Source organism: Camelus ferus, chromosome 11, assembly GCF_009834535.1.
Source record: "Camelus ferus isolate YT-003-E chromosome 11, BCGSAC_Cfer_1.0, whole genome shotgun sequence".
NCBI classification, from domain to species: Eukaryota; Metazoa; Chordata; class Mammalia; order Artiodactyla; family Camelidae; genus Camelus; species Camelus ferus.
In genome coordinates, this window is record NC_045706.1 from 9,925,833 (window position 1) to 9,939,197 (window position 13,365).

The window sequence follows — 13,365 nt, forward strand, 5'->3', positions numbered from 1 at the left end:
GCAGAACCTTGGGACAGGCAGGCAGACAGGGGCTCTGTTAGCATCCCGAAGCCTGAGGGCAGGAAGAGACAGTGGGACAGGTAGAGCTGGGACTGACACCAAGCAGAAAGGACTGACCATCCAGTGCCGTGCCCTTTGGTGGAGGAAGGCCCCATCCACACCCCCCAGGGGAGGGAACCAGGGACTCTTCTCTGTTCTGATCTTTGCTGGTCCTTCCCATTGGTTGAATCCTACCAGAGGCGAGAGGGCAACAGAGCCAGTAGGTGCAATTCACATGCAGGTCAGACTCTGGGGGCAATGAGCAGAGTGGAGGAGGCGAGGGGAGTGGATCTGGAGAATAATAGCCCCCAAAGAAAGCAAGTCCTGATCCTCAGAACCTATGAATATGTTACCTCACGTGGCAAAAGGAACATAGCAGATGTGGTTAAGGATTTTAGGATGTGGAGATGATCCTGGATTATCTAGGCTGGCATAATATAATTACAAGAGTCCTTATAAGAGGGAGGTAGGAGGGTCAGAGAGAGAGGGAGGGGGATTTGAAGATGCTACTGCTTTGAAGTTGGAGGAAGAGACCATGAGCCAAACAATGCAGGTGGCCCCTGGAAGCTGGTAGAAGCGAGGAAAGAGATTCTCCCCCAGTGCCTCCAGAAGGAACACAGCCCAGGAAATGCCATCGTTTTAATCCAATGAGACCCATTTTGGCCTTATAACCTTAAGAACTGTAAGATAATACATTTTTATTCATTAAGCCATAAAGTTTGTAGTCATTCATTATGGCACTAAGAGGAAGCTAACAGGGGAGGAGCAGGTGGAAGAGTCCCCACCTCCCTCTGCCTGGGGAGCCCTGGGGGTCCTGGTCTGAGAAGAACTTCAGGCGACCACATTTGCTTTCTCTGGGAAGACCACCTTTCAGGAGCCCCAGGGCCTGGTTCCTCCAGAGGGGCACGCACCACAACTGCCCTTGGTAATTGTATTGCACAGGATTCACTAAGAGAAGTAGGGCCATGCTCTACTTCACTAAGAAGTAGAGAACCAGGATTTTATTATAGGAATCTGGCCGTACACAATCTGGAAGCGGGTGGGAAATTCTATGCAAGGCTGTGGCCTCTGGTGTTGAGTCTGAAGTTGACTGGGTCAGCAGAGCAGCAGCAAGGAAAGAAGGCTGATGGGAAGCAGAGGAGAGCAAGGATCAGCTGGACTCCAAGGGGGAACTAGAACCCAGACCTGTCTCCTGTGCAACCTTGATGGCGTGGGTGACCTGCCAGAGACACTGTGCCCTGTGCCACAGAAGTCTCAGGCACCCGGCCCGGCACTGGAGAAGTTGAAGAAGGAGGTCCAGCAGGACCAACAGAGCTGCCCTTGCCGACAGAGTGAGTCAGCAGAGCAGTGGCCACTGATGTGCACGATCACAGTGCCCGATACTGACCTGCAGAGCATGAATGGCCACTGCACCCTTTGCACCTTCCAAAGTCCCCACAGATGACTCCTGTGCTCAGTCTTAAGCAATCTTAACCCAGAACTACAGAGGAAAGGGAATTCTGGGAATCATGGTTCCAGCCTAGCTAGGTTACTGTGTCTCACATCAATGGTGTGGAACCTTTGCTGAATGCTTACTGTGTATCAGGGGCTTCAGCTTCATCACCTCATTTAACCACTTTCCAGTCACCTCCATTTTACAGGCAAGGAAACTGGAGCAGAGGATTAATACCTTCCCAGACCATGCACTTCTCCAAAGAAGATACACAGGTGGCCAGTAAGTGCATGAGACGATGCTCAACATCATTAGCCATTAGAGAAACGTACATCAAACCCACAATGAGAGGCCTCTTCACAAACACTAGGATGGTTGTAATAAGAATGAAAGATGGGCAAAACAAGGCAAGAATATGGGGAAGTTGCCTTCATGCAGTATGAGTGGGAATGTAAAATGGTGCTGCCATTTTGGAAAATAATGACAGTTCCTCAAAATGGTATGCATGGAGTTACCACATGACCTAGAAATCCCACTTCCAGGTAGATATCCAAGAGAAATGTAGGCATGCATCCATGTAAAAACTTGGGCACAAAGGTTCTTAGCAACCTTATTCATAACAGCCAAAAACTCTGGACACAACCCAAATGCCCATCAACAGATGAATGGATTAAAAAAAATGGTATATCCATACAGTGGAATATTATTCAGCCATAAAAAAGAGTGAAGTACTCACAGACTACAATATGGATGAAACTTGAAAACATTATGCTAAGTGAAAGAACCCAGACACAAACAGCCACCTGCTGTATGATTCCATTGATATGGCATTCCAGAATAGGCAAATCCATAGACAGAAAGCAGATTAGAGGTTACTTAGGGCTGAAGGGTTAAGAATAAAGGGAGGGTGACTGCTAATGGATACAGGGTTTCTCCTTTGGGGTAATAACAATGTTATGAAATTGATTATAGTGTGTACAACTCTGTGAATATACTAGAAACCATTGAATTGCACATACAAAGTATATGGGTGAATTGCATGGTATGTCTATTATATTTCAATAAAGTCATTTAAAAAATCATGCCACTGATAAGGAGCAAAGCACAGAAAACAGCCAGGGTTTTTCTGACTCCAGAGCCATGCTCCCTCCTCAGTCATAGTGGATCCCCACCTTCACCAGGTGGAAGGATCACCTGGCGAGCTTGTTAAACATACAGATTCCCTGGTCCCTTCCCAGAGCCCCATGCAGTAGAGATGTCGAGGTTCGGGGAGACCTTGTGGTTAACAAGAGGCAGGTGAGTCACATGCAGGGGTTCTGAGAAACCACCGTCCCCTGCTCCACACAGTAGGACTTCCTCATCTCAGAGCCAAACACGGCCCCCATCAGTCAATGAGATTAGAGACAGTGGAGATTTCAGAGGCCAATTTTTCCAGAGGGTGATTTCTTTTCAGAGGATGGGTAGAGAGGAAGGGAGGAAGGAGAAAGAGAGAGACACAGGAGCTCTTGAAATGGGAGAGCTATTGGAAGGCAATGCGGTAGAGGCCTGAGTCAGGGGCCTGTCCAAGGGAGGGGGACCAGAGAAAAAAGGAATGTCGGAGGCGTGTGGAAATTACTGCAAAGAGGAGAGAGGGAGCAAATGCTCACGCACCAGCCGAGCTTGCCGCCTGCCCAGGGCTTCCAGGATTCTTGCTTCATGTTCAAGTGTAATCCTTGAGAGAAAGAGGGTTTCAGTGAACTTGAGGTAAACGTCAGTTCTCTGGGGCTTCTTTTTCAAGAACTAATCTGAACACGTTTGGCAAGCACCCAGCGGTGGAGGTTACATTTCAATCTTTTTGTGCTTCTATGTCTTTGTTCCCTTTACCTTCTCCTTGAAGTGGAAATGATTGATGCTTAAGTAACTTGGGCTATTGAGTAATGTTTATTCAGACTGCAGGGGAGCAAGATAGGGCTTAAAAATGAGGTGGACATTTTTCCTTTGAATGGTACAAGTTGAGCCTTTGAAAGTCAAGTGTATTCCCAATTGCGCAGTAGAATAAAGAGAGAGGGGCCGGCGGGCAAAAGGTCTCTCGCGGATGATCAATGTACAGTAGTTAAGTGGAACTCAAATAGTCTCAGGAAGCCACCTGAGCTGAAGCCCCGGGTGATAAATATTGACTCGTTTGGGGGGATATCTTGGGTCTTGTGGTGAGCCCTTTCGACACGAGAACTGGAGGGCTTTGTAAATAAGCTTCTAAAGCTCTGAAAAAAAGGGACAAGTCATGTTCTCATATTCCAAACTCTCTCTAGATAATGGCAGCGCCCCCTCCGAGGTAAGGGAGACTGGCAAGGAAAGGGAACCTCCCCCCCACACACACACCAGCGATGGGGCAATGGCCCCCAGAGAGCCTGCTCTCTCCTGTGTGTGGGCTTGGCCTGTAGAGTGGCCACGAGGACTCAGACCAGAGATGAGGCTTGGCACACAATGGTTTGATCTTAAAATCTGAAAGTCCCCAAGCAGAAGCAGGGAAGAGTAATTTGTCTTCATTTTGCTAAGATACTCTAACGATTGACTCGGTCATCTTTGACCCTGTGGACTGAAGATGGGGTGAGGGACCTATATTCTCCCGGGAAGCAAAGGAAAGTGGTCATTTTCTGGGCTCTGGGTGATAGATCCATTAACAAGTGTTTGTGGAGCCCTGTGAGTAAACAGCCCTCTCCTTCTGGGGTGGGGTGGGGTGGGGTGTGGTTGGAGGAAGAGCTGAGGGCCTCTATACATGCTCTCCCACCTACCCACCAATGCCTTGATCCCTGGGTTTGGAGGGGGAGAAAATCGCACTCTATACTGAGAGGACCAATAACCTAATTGCCACCATTGCCATCACACCATGACCAGCTGATGCTCAGGCTCAAAGTGAGAGAGAAGCTGAAATGGAGGAAATTGTCCAGAGCATCCAAAGGGGACTTCCAGGTTGGTTTTCTTAGACGGGGCTGAGTGGGTGGGAAGGACTCAAGACTCATGAGTAGGCCTGGACTTGTGACTATTAGAGAGTAAGGAATCTGTACTCTGGAACACTCCCATCTTTGACTCACTCATATTTTAAGCATTTACATTTTTTATACCCCACTCTGCTCCTCTTAAATTCTTGAATAACATCATCTCCGAAAAATCTCAGTCTTCCCCTTTGATCTCAACAAGATAACGTCCCCCTTGCTTGGGCACTTGGCATCAGCAGAAAAGAGGAGAGATTTAGGAGATAACACTGGGAGGGCTGAGGACAGGGACGGGTGTGGCAGTGCCCTCCCATCTGAGCCATCAACCACCGGTGACTCATTCCTTTGCATCCCTCTGGTGGCTCTTTTTAAAAAAATATATACTAAGATGGAATTCCTACACCCTATAACCCCTTTTAAGTATACAATCTGTAGTATGTTTCCAAAGTTGTGCAATTATCACCACTAACTTCAAAAGATTTTCATCATCCCCCACAAAAAACCATTAGCTATCACCCCCTCCCAACCCCTCCATTCTTCCCAGCCTCCCAGTAGATTAGCTAACCACTAATCTACTTTCTGTCTCTATGGACTTGCCTAATACGGGCATTTAATATAAACAGAAGCAGACAGTACGTGGCTGTTTGTGACTTTCTTCCTTCATTTAGCACAGTGTTTTCAGGTCATCCAAGGGCGAACTTGAACCAGTATTTTGCTGTATGGACTTGCCTCATTTTGTTTGTCCAGTCATCACTTGTTGGACACTTGGTTGCTTCCACTCTAGGACTGTTGTGAATAACGCTGCAGTGAACATGAACACCAAAACATTCCTTTGAGGGTTTTTATCAAGGGATTTTATTACCCACTACCTATGGGAGCACCCAGATTCGGGGCACAAGAGCTGCAAAGAACTACACCTCAAAGTGCTCAATTTGATCAAGAAAATAAGAGAAAGGGGCAGACACTTAGATTGACTGAGCATCTATCATGAGCAAGAAGACATACTCCAACGCTGTGTGATACGTTCTCCTTTCACACATAAGAAGACCTTTACAAGTAAGAAGAGAGAGAAAAACAATTTGCCCAAGAACACATAGCTATTGGACTCAAAATCTGGAGTGACCTCTCTGGTACCACACTGCCACGTGCAAGGACAATGTATAAAGAGTTCAAGTGTCAAATGATGGGCTGGCTCTTCAGAATCGCTCATCGTGACGTTGGGGAGAAGCTTTATCTATTGGTGTAGAAATTTAAGGCTGAAAGATGTTTTGTAACTTTTTCAAGATCACACAGCTTGTAGGTGGCAGAACCATGGTCTCCATTTGGGAGGAAGGAAAGCTGGATGTGCCCTGAGACATCAGTAAAGACATGTATAATTGTCAGAGTTTGTTAAGTTATGCTGCGGTAACAAAAATCCCCCAATTTTACTGGTTTCCAGCAACAAGAGCTTCAATCTCACTCATGGTGAGAGCTGCAAGGGGGCCACACTGTTCTACTCCTTGTCCCTTCTCATCCTGGGACACGTTCTGAGAGGGAGCAGCCCATAGTGGGGATACTGCGTTCTCTTGGCAAAGGGAAAAGATCAAGGGGCAGAGCTAAGCCATGTGACCGCCCTTAAAGCTGCTCAAACATCCATTCATACTCCATTGGCCAAAGCCAGCCACAGAGCCAAGCCTGGAAGTGGGACAGGGAAGTATCCCCTGGGGTCACATGTCAATGAATGGGGATGTTTGGTTCTTTCAGGGGAGGCAGTAGATGGGAACATTAATACCATCAACCGTAGCTTCTAGAAGGCAAAGGGGTACTTACAGTCTGTAAGCCTGAGACTCTGGCGAACATGCCTTTACTTGACAGGTTTCTATTAAACGTCCCCTAAACGCCATACGCTCTACCAGGCACTGGTGAGCGAAAGCAAATATGTTTTCTGTCCTCATGGAGTTCACAGTTGGGAGAGAAAGACCGAGATTAAATACACAAGTACATAAATGACGGTGGCACTTGGACAAATGCCTCAGGGGGGCAGTATGCTGTGTCACGTGTGTATACAGACCCAGTCAAGGGGATCCAAGAAGCCAAGAAGCATGTGCACCAACCCAGAGGGAGAACCCGACTCCCTGGGCCCCGCTGGGATGTGTGTCTGACCTGGTTGTAGCAGTGGGTTTCACTGTGACACAGTTTCATATCAGTTGCCAGGTGTCCATGAAACCGTCTGACATAAAGGTGTGGGAAAAACCAGCCCCGTGGGAGGACATGAGGGACCCCCTGGGACTTTATGGAAAGAAGAAAGAGGTCCATGGCTGGAGGATCAGATGGGCGATCATCCCAGGAGGGGGCTGCTGGATGCCGTGGTGACGAGGCAGGGAGCTGTATTCCATCCTGACTGCCTAGGAGCCGTCTGTCTCTGGGTGTCAGTTTTCTCATCTCTGGGTGTAATAATGCACCTCTGACTCACATGGCTGTTGTCAGGGTGTGGGAGATAGAATGTTGGCATGACACCCCTACTCTGGCAAAGATGTTAACATCCTAGCCCTCAGAGTTTCCTGGAGGGCCCAGTGTAATCACAAGGTTTCTTAGATGAGGGAGAGGTGAGGGAAGGCACCAGAAGGAGCTGGGAGACAAGCAGACATCAGAGTGAGCTGAGGGAGGGACCACGAGCCAAGAAGTGTGGGCAACCCTAGAAGCTGGAAAAGGAAAGGAATGGATTCTCCCTGGAGCCTCCACAAGGAGCACAGCCCAGAGAACTGCGCGGGAGGCCCGACCTGCGGATCTGCGAGGTTCGTGTTGTTTCAGGCACGTGGGCTACCTGCGCACTGACTTGTGGCAGCGTCAGTGGAAAACCTGTACCCAGGTTCAAATGAGATCGTGGACGTTCAGGTTCTTCGAAAAGTGCTGCCCACGAGGAAGTCGGAAGTGTTCGTGTTGCTCACGGGCAAGGAGGGGTGGGGGTGGCGGCTGGGTCGATACGCACCCCTGCAGGGGACTCTGGCAGACTCACCCTCCCTATCGATTGTGGGCCCTGTCTAGACGGATAAAACTCCCCAAGAGCTGAACGCTAAAATCATTCCTCCTGCTCCCACTGAGGCAGGTACCACTGACCCCCCCAGCAGAAACTGGGACCCCCATTCCCTTTCCACCAGCACTAGAATTTTCGGTGGCTTTCAACCCGTGTCACATTAAAATCAACTGGAGATCCTTAAAAAGATTTCTGTGAGTGGGCCCCACCTTCAGAAAATCAGATTGGCTTTGTCTGCCGTGTGGCGCAGGCCTCAGCATTGTTGAAACACTCCCACAAATGTGTCCGGGGTGCTGCCAGGGCTGGGAGTGGCTGGCCAAGGGGAACCACCAGGCCAGTCCACGGGGAGAGCTGTCCCCCCTCACTTACAGGGACGCTGGTGTCCAATTTCTCCCAGCCCCTGCAGCCTGGCTGGCGTCAGCTTTGCCCGCTAAGCCAGCTCCTCCCAGACAGGCAGGCTCAACCATAAATTTTAATTCAAAACTTTTCCTTTTTATTATTTTCAAATGCTCAAGGCCCTAATCGAGATGAGAAGCTTTTCTCACGCCGAGACCTGCAGAAAAGCCGAGAGAGCTTTTCCACAAGTTCCCCTTCAGCAAGGTGTGTCAGTGTCAGATTTCAGCAGCCCCTCCCCGCCCCCCGTACACACACACACACACACACACACACACACACATACACGTTAAACTGGTTATTCTTTGCATCTCTGGATACTGTTCTATCCAAGTGCGAGGCCAGTGACTTCGCTCTGCTAAACTCTTTGTGTGGTGGTTCCTTCTCTGAGGCCAAATGGAAAGAAAACCCAGATAATCGTGGATAATGTGAGTGCTGACAGGTACGGGCGCGTGACTCCACCTGTGCAGCCTGCCTCGTCGCTGAGACACACGTAACGTGTCCAAGCATGAATTCCCGCTGCTCCACGTAGGCATGAGCTCACCCGCATTCCCGGCTTGTTTTGTTTCTTGACTGTGCGCCTGACGCCATGTGCCTGAGAGTGACTGAGCCCCTTCTGGCTGGCCTCCTGCCTGGAGTATTGAAAAACCCGAAGCTGAAGACTTGCTTGGCCCCTGGAGAGAATCCCTGCCCTTGCTCCTGCCCTGCCCTCCATGGCCTGAGCCTGGGAGTGGAAGGGTCCATCCCTGAGGCCAATAGCCCCAGACAGCGGCCACTCTTGGTCTGGGAACACTCAGGAAGTCACATGGCTCTGATGAGCTGGAGAAATCAGATGCAGGGGGTCTAGGGCAGGGCCCGAGGTTCTGCATGTCGCACAAGCTCCCGTGGGAGGCCGATGTCTCTGGTACCTGGACCACACCTCCAGCAGCAAGGCCAGGTGCTTTCTGATTGGCTCTGCATCTAGGTCCAAACCCAGCTGGAGCTTTCATGGAAACATTACTTGCTTGTAGGCAGAAAAGCTCCAAAGGGAGCCATGGGGGGCAGTGGAAGGATAGCACAGAGTGTGACCCATTTACGGCGGTGGCGGACAAGTAGTGATGTTACTGAGAAGCAGTCAGAGGAAGAGGATGCACTTTTCTTGTCCCTTCAGCCTGTACCCTGCAGCACAGAAACCAAAACAATGTTCCCTTGTTGGATTCCTTCTGTAGCTCCCTTAGACCAGGCGATACTCTCCCAATTGCTGGAGCAGCCTACGGGGTCCCCACCTCGGGTCACAAGCCACCTTTCCAGCCTGCGCCCCCTGCCCCGCATCCCCGTCCCCGACCCCTAGTCCCCATTCTCTCAGGCCAGGACCCAGGGACACCGCATCGTGGTCGGAGACCCAGCCCGGCAGTCACTTCCTCTGTGTGGTCTCCCCACTTTCAGCTAGAAGGATCTCGGTGTTCCCCAGGCCTTGAAACACCTTGTAAGCCCCTGCTCTGGAAAGGTTCCTTCTTGTGCTGTAATTGTCTCCCCTGCCGGGCCTCTGAGCACCTTAAAAATAGCACCTGCTAGGCATGTGGTCGGCAGGCAGTCAATGCCTGTTTAAAATATAAATAGGGCGAGCCAGCTAGTCACTCTGGCTTCCCCCTGTGCACAGAAGCAATCTTTCCCTAACAATATAACAAAAATGCAGCCTGGTTCAGAGCGGTAGAGGCACAAAGGGCATTCCTGGCGCAGGAGCACGAGCAAGGCAGAGATAAGAGGAGATGGATGGAGAGTTATCTCTGGCTCGCTCGGACTCTCCCCCTTAATCTTCTTCCCTAAAGAAAAAGCCCCAGGTCTGCAGCGCAGGCCTCCCTGGGAAGGCAGGTGTATGGAAACCTCACAATGGGAGCCCTGGGGATCCTTGACAAAGTTCTTCCCTAGAGGTGAGGGCCAGGCTCTGGTCCAGGGCATCCCTCTAAGGCCACGGGGCCGTGGTCTGTGAGGCCTCAGCCCTTTTGTGATAAAATAGGCTTCTGCTTTTTCCTGTCTCTTGTTTCTTTGGCAGGGGGATGGGGGTTGTGTAGTGAGGGCTGGGTTGGGGGTAGGTCTTCGTTCAGAGCTTGTGGGCCCCTAGGGAACTTGCTTTAGGTGAAGCCATCCCCTGTTCTATCAAACAAATTAAAACACATCCCTGGCTAATACGGGCACACATTTTTATATATTTTTATATACAGCAGAGTGATGGTTGACTTTTCGATGTCATATGTTTTGTAAACGTTAAATTCAACACATATTCATTTTAGTTTTGTCTTTTCATTCCCTCCTGTTGAGAGAGGGGGTGTGGCTTAAACCCTTCTGCAGGGTCTGGGCCCTCAGCAACCCCAGTGCCTCTAAAGCCAGGCCTGCCTGGCTGGGGAGTGGAGGGGTGTGGGGTTGGGTGCAGGGGGCGTCTCGTTTCTCTTCTCCCATTATCTTCTTGGACAGGCATCAGTGTCCAGCTAATGGCTTCTCTTTTTTGCCTCCAAGCTGGATTCTTCCTCCTACGCAGGAGCGAGGGGAGTAAGCTCCCTTTAGCGTAGAGCAATTTACCTCGAGCCAGGAACTCAGTCACAGCCCAACCCTTAAGCCACCTGAAAGTCATGAGGACCAAGAAATTAACTCACAGGGTTTGTTCTTCTCTTTAAGAGGGACCCTCCAGTGTGATTGTACAGTTGCTCCTTTTTGATGTTGCAAGACCCAAAGCCCTCTCTAGGGGCCCTGGCTCCGGTTGGGAAAGCAGCTCTGCCGCCCAGGGGCCGTCGCAGCTCTTATCTCTGCCATCCCTCCCCAGCTTTTTATGTACATAGGAGTCCCATTCACCCCAGCTGCCTTCAATGCCCGCCCTGCCAGACACCCCCGGAAACACACCTGCAGCCTGACCTGGGCTGGGCCAGGCAGGTGCGTGCTCCTGCAGCCGCCACTCCACATTCCGCTGTGCGCCTTGCCTCCGGGGGTGCCCAGACGAGCACCCCTCCCCAGCTCCGGATGCACACACAGAGGCCCTTCCCTCTCCTCAGCTGGGCCTAATTGCAGTGAAGCCTGGATGTGAGCATCAGGAAGGACCAGGGAGAGCAGGTTAACAAGCCAGGACGCTCCTGCTCTGAATTCTCCACCAGTCAGGACTCCTGCCCCAAGCGTGAGGCTGAGGAACGGAGACAGTGTGGGGACAGGAGCTAATTAAGCTGTAAGCCATCCCCAGAGCCCCAGTGCATTGGTGATTATGCTCTCTGATCTCAGAAGTGCCTCAGGCGCTCTGGGAGAGCGAGGAGGAAAACGGGGAGCAGATGATTGAGAAGCTGATCAGGGCTCTTAGAATGGATTTTCATGAAACTGACATTTACACCATTCTTGGAGAATCCAGCTCCCTGGAAAGAACCATAAACCGTGCCTAATTCTGCCACGTGATCTGAGGGGCTCCAAATGGCCGGCCCCAGAGGGTGCTGACTCGTTTTATGTAGGTCAGAGGACCCCTGTGTGGTGTAATTTTGGAAGGTTCCCCCCTTGCTCCTGCCCAGAGAAGTGCCCCAGCTAAGCTCCATGATGCTGATAGCTGAGTAACGCTGCCATTCTAGTGCCTTGACGTCGCAAACATCCAAACGCCGTGTTGGCTTTCACAGACACTACACCTCGGTGGGAAGGAGGGTGACCCAGTCTCCGTGACAGGACTAACTGCTGTTTCTCCAAACTGTCTTTTAAAAAAAAAAAAAGTCAGCAAATCAAAACAGAACCTAATTTTTAGACCTAATTTGCCTGTGGGTAAACTGAGGACCAGAAAGAGTTCATGACTTAATTCCAGGTCACACTGGCCGAATGTGGCAGAGCAGGACATGCGTCCAAGTCCTCTGGCCTCAAATCCAGGAGACTCTGCAGTTCCTAAGAAGTGGAGCATAGGAAAAAGCTAGAAAGCTAAGGAGTGGTCAAGCTTTGTGCTGTGGGGCTAGTCCCGGGGCAAGATGCCCTGCAGAAAGGGTTGGAGCCTGAACTTGGTCCCCATTATCACCTTTGGTCATTTTTTGATTTGTTGACTGTTAGAAAAATCCAGGTTGAGGGTACAGCCATGCTCCAGAGGATAAACTGCCAGCAGAAGCTCTCAGGCCGATGCACTTACATCTGTTAAGCTCATCCCATGTAGGAATGGCCCTGCTGACAACTGCCTCTGGTCTGAGCTGAGCACAGGCTCCCCCAGAAAGCCCCACTCCCCAGACAGTCCCGCACAACCAGAGAACAGCAGCTCATCTTCGCTCGCCTTTGAAGAAAACCAGATAATACTGGGTTCAACCTAATTTAGGCCGTGGCTATTTCTTTTAAAAACAAAGAAGGAGACAGACGAAATTCCTGCCCGAATCCATTCGCCCTGTCCTTGTGGCCAAGCCCCAGGAATTCTGCCCTGGCTGAGAAGACTCAGGCCTCAGCACTTTTCTGAGTAGTGGGGACTTGGGCCAGAGTCTCCGCCCACGATTCTGGTTCCCAGAGTGGCAGCAAGGCATGTCAGAGGGAGCCGGCCCTCCAGAACCTTCCAAATCTGTGGAATGAAGCTAGGCGATCTTGAGACTTTTTTCTATTTTTATGACAAATCATAAAATACAAACAACTCTTCTTTCCTAGAATTTGAATACAGATTAAGAGTTAAGGAACTTAGCCCAGTGCCTGGCAGGGAGTAAGTACCCTCAAAGTGGTCATTATAAAAATAATACATTTCTAGTTATAAAGGTAGCCGTCTTATTGGAAACAAATTTAGAAAACTGAGAAGTACAAGGAGTAAAATTAAATTAATTTATAATCCAAACTCTCAGACATGGTGCTTATGGATATATATATATAAAACTAGAGTTTTTTTCTACCCATAAACACAGCATATCTATATCATAAACTGGATATGTCTATATCATACATCGTAAATGGACTATATTTATTCACTCAAACCATTTATTTACACATGGCTATATGTACTGCTTGACTCTATTTTCACTTTACATTCATGAACTTCTTTTCATATTAACAAATATCCATCTAATTCATTCTTTTTCACAACTGCATAGTATTCCATTATGGTATAAATGACTGTTTTGTGAGCATCCTTGTACATACATATTCACTCACTTTCCTGATGATTTTCTCTTGATAATTCTCAAAAGTCAAAGTCTCAGAGTTAAAGATTTTTAGGAACATATGGTCCAGCTCATCTCTAGAATGAGCAGACTAGTTTTCACCCTGAGACACTAACAATACATTGACATGAGTCAGTCCTTAAAATTCATGGATTCCACATTTGCAAATTCACAAAAAGCATTCCCAAAAGTGTCCTAGAACTCTACGGAAAATAGGATTCCAATTTTGAATCTTTTAGCTTCTAATGCCCCTGGTACATAATAAGCACTCATTAAATACAGTGTGTGCTGAATGAGGGGGAAAAAAGTCAGAGGTGGTTATACGAAGTGGACCCCGGTTTAGCAGAGTGAACTCTTCTGCTTCCTCTTTTTTTGAACCAGTATGTTTCCCCCGCTACATTT

At 49.3% G+C, this 13,365-nt stretch overlaps 1 long non-coding RNA gene across 4 annotated transcripts in view; it reads left to right on the top strand.

The window, feature by feature from the left end:
- The window catches only part of LOC116666964, a 300,767-nt gene that overhangs the window by 279,731 nt on the left and 7,671 nt on the right, over positions 1 to 13,365 (top strand). The window lies entirely within an intron of this gene.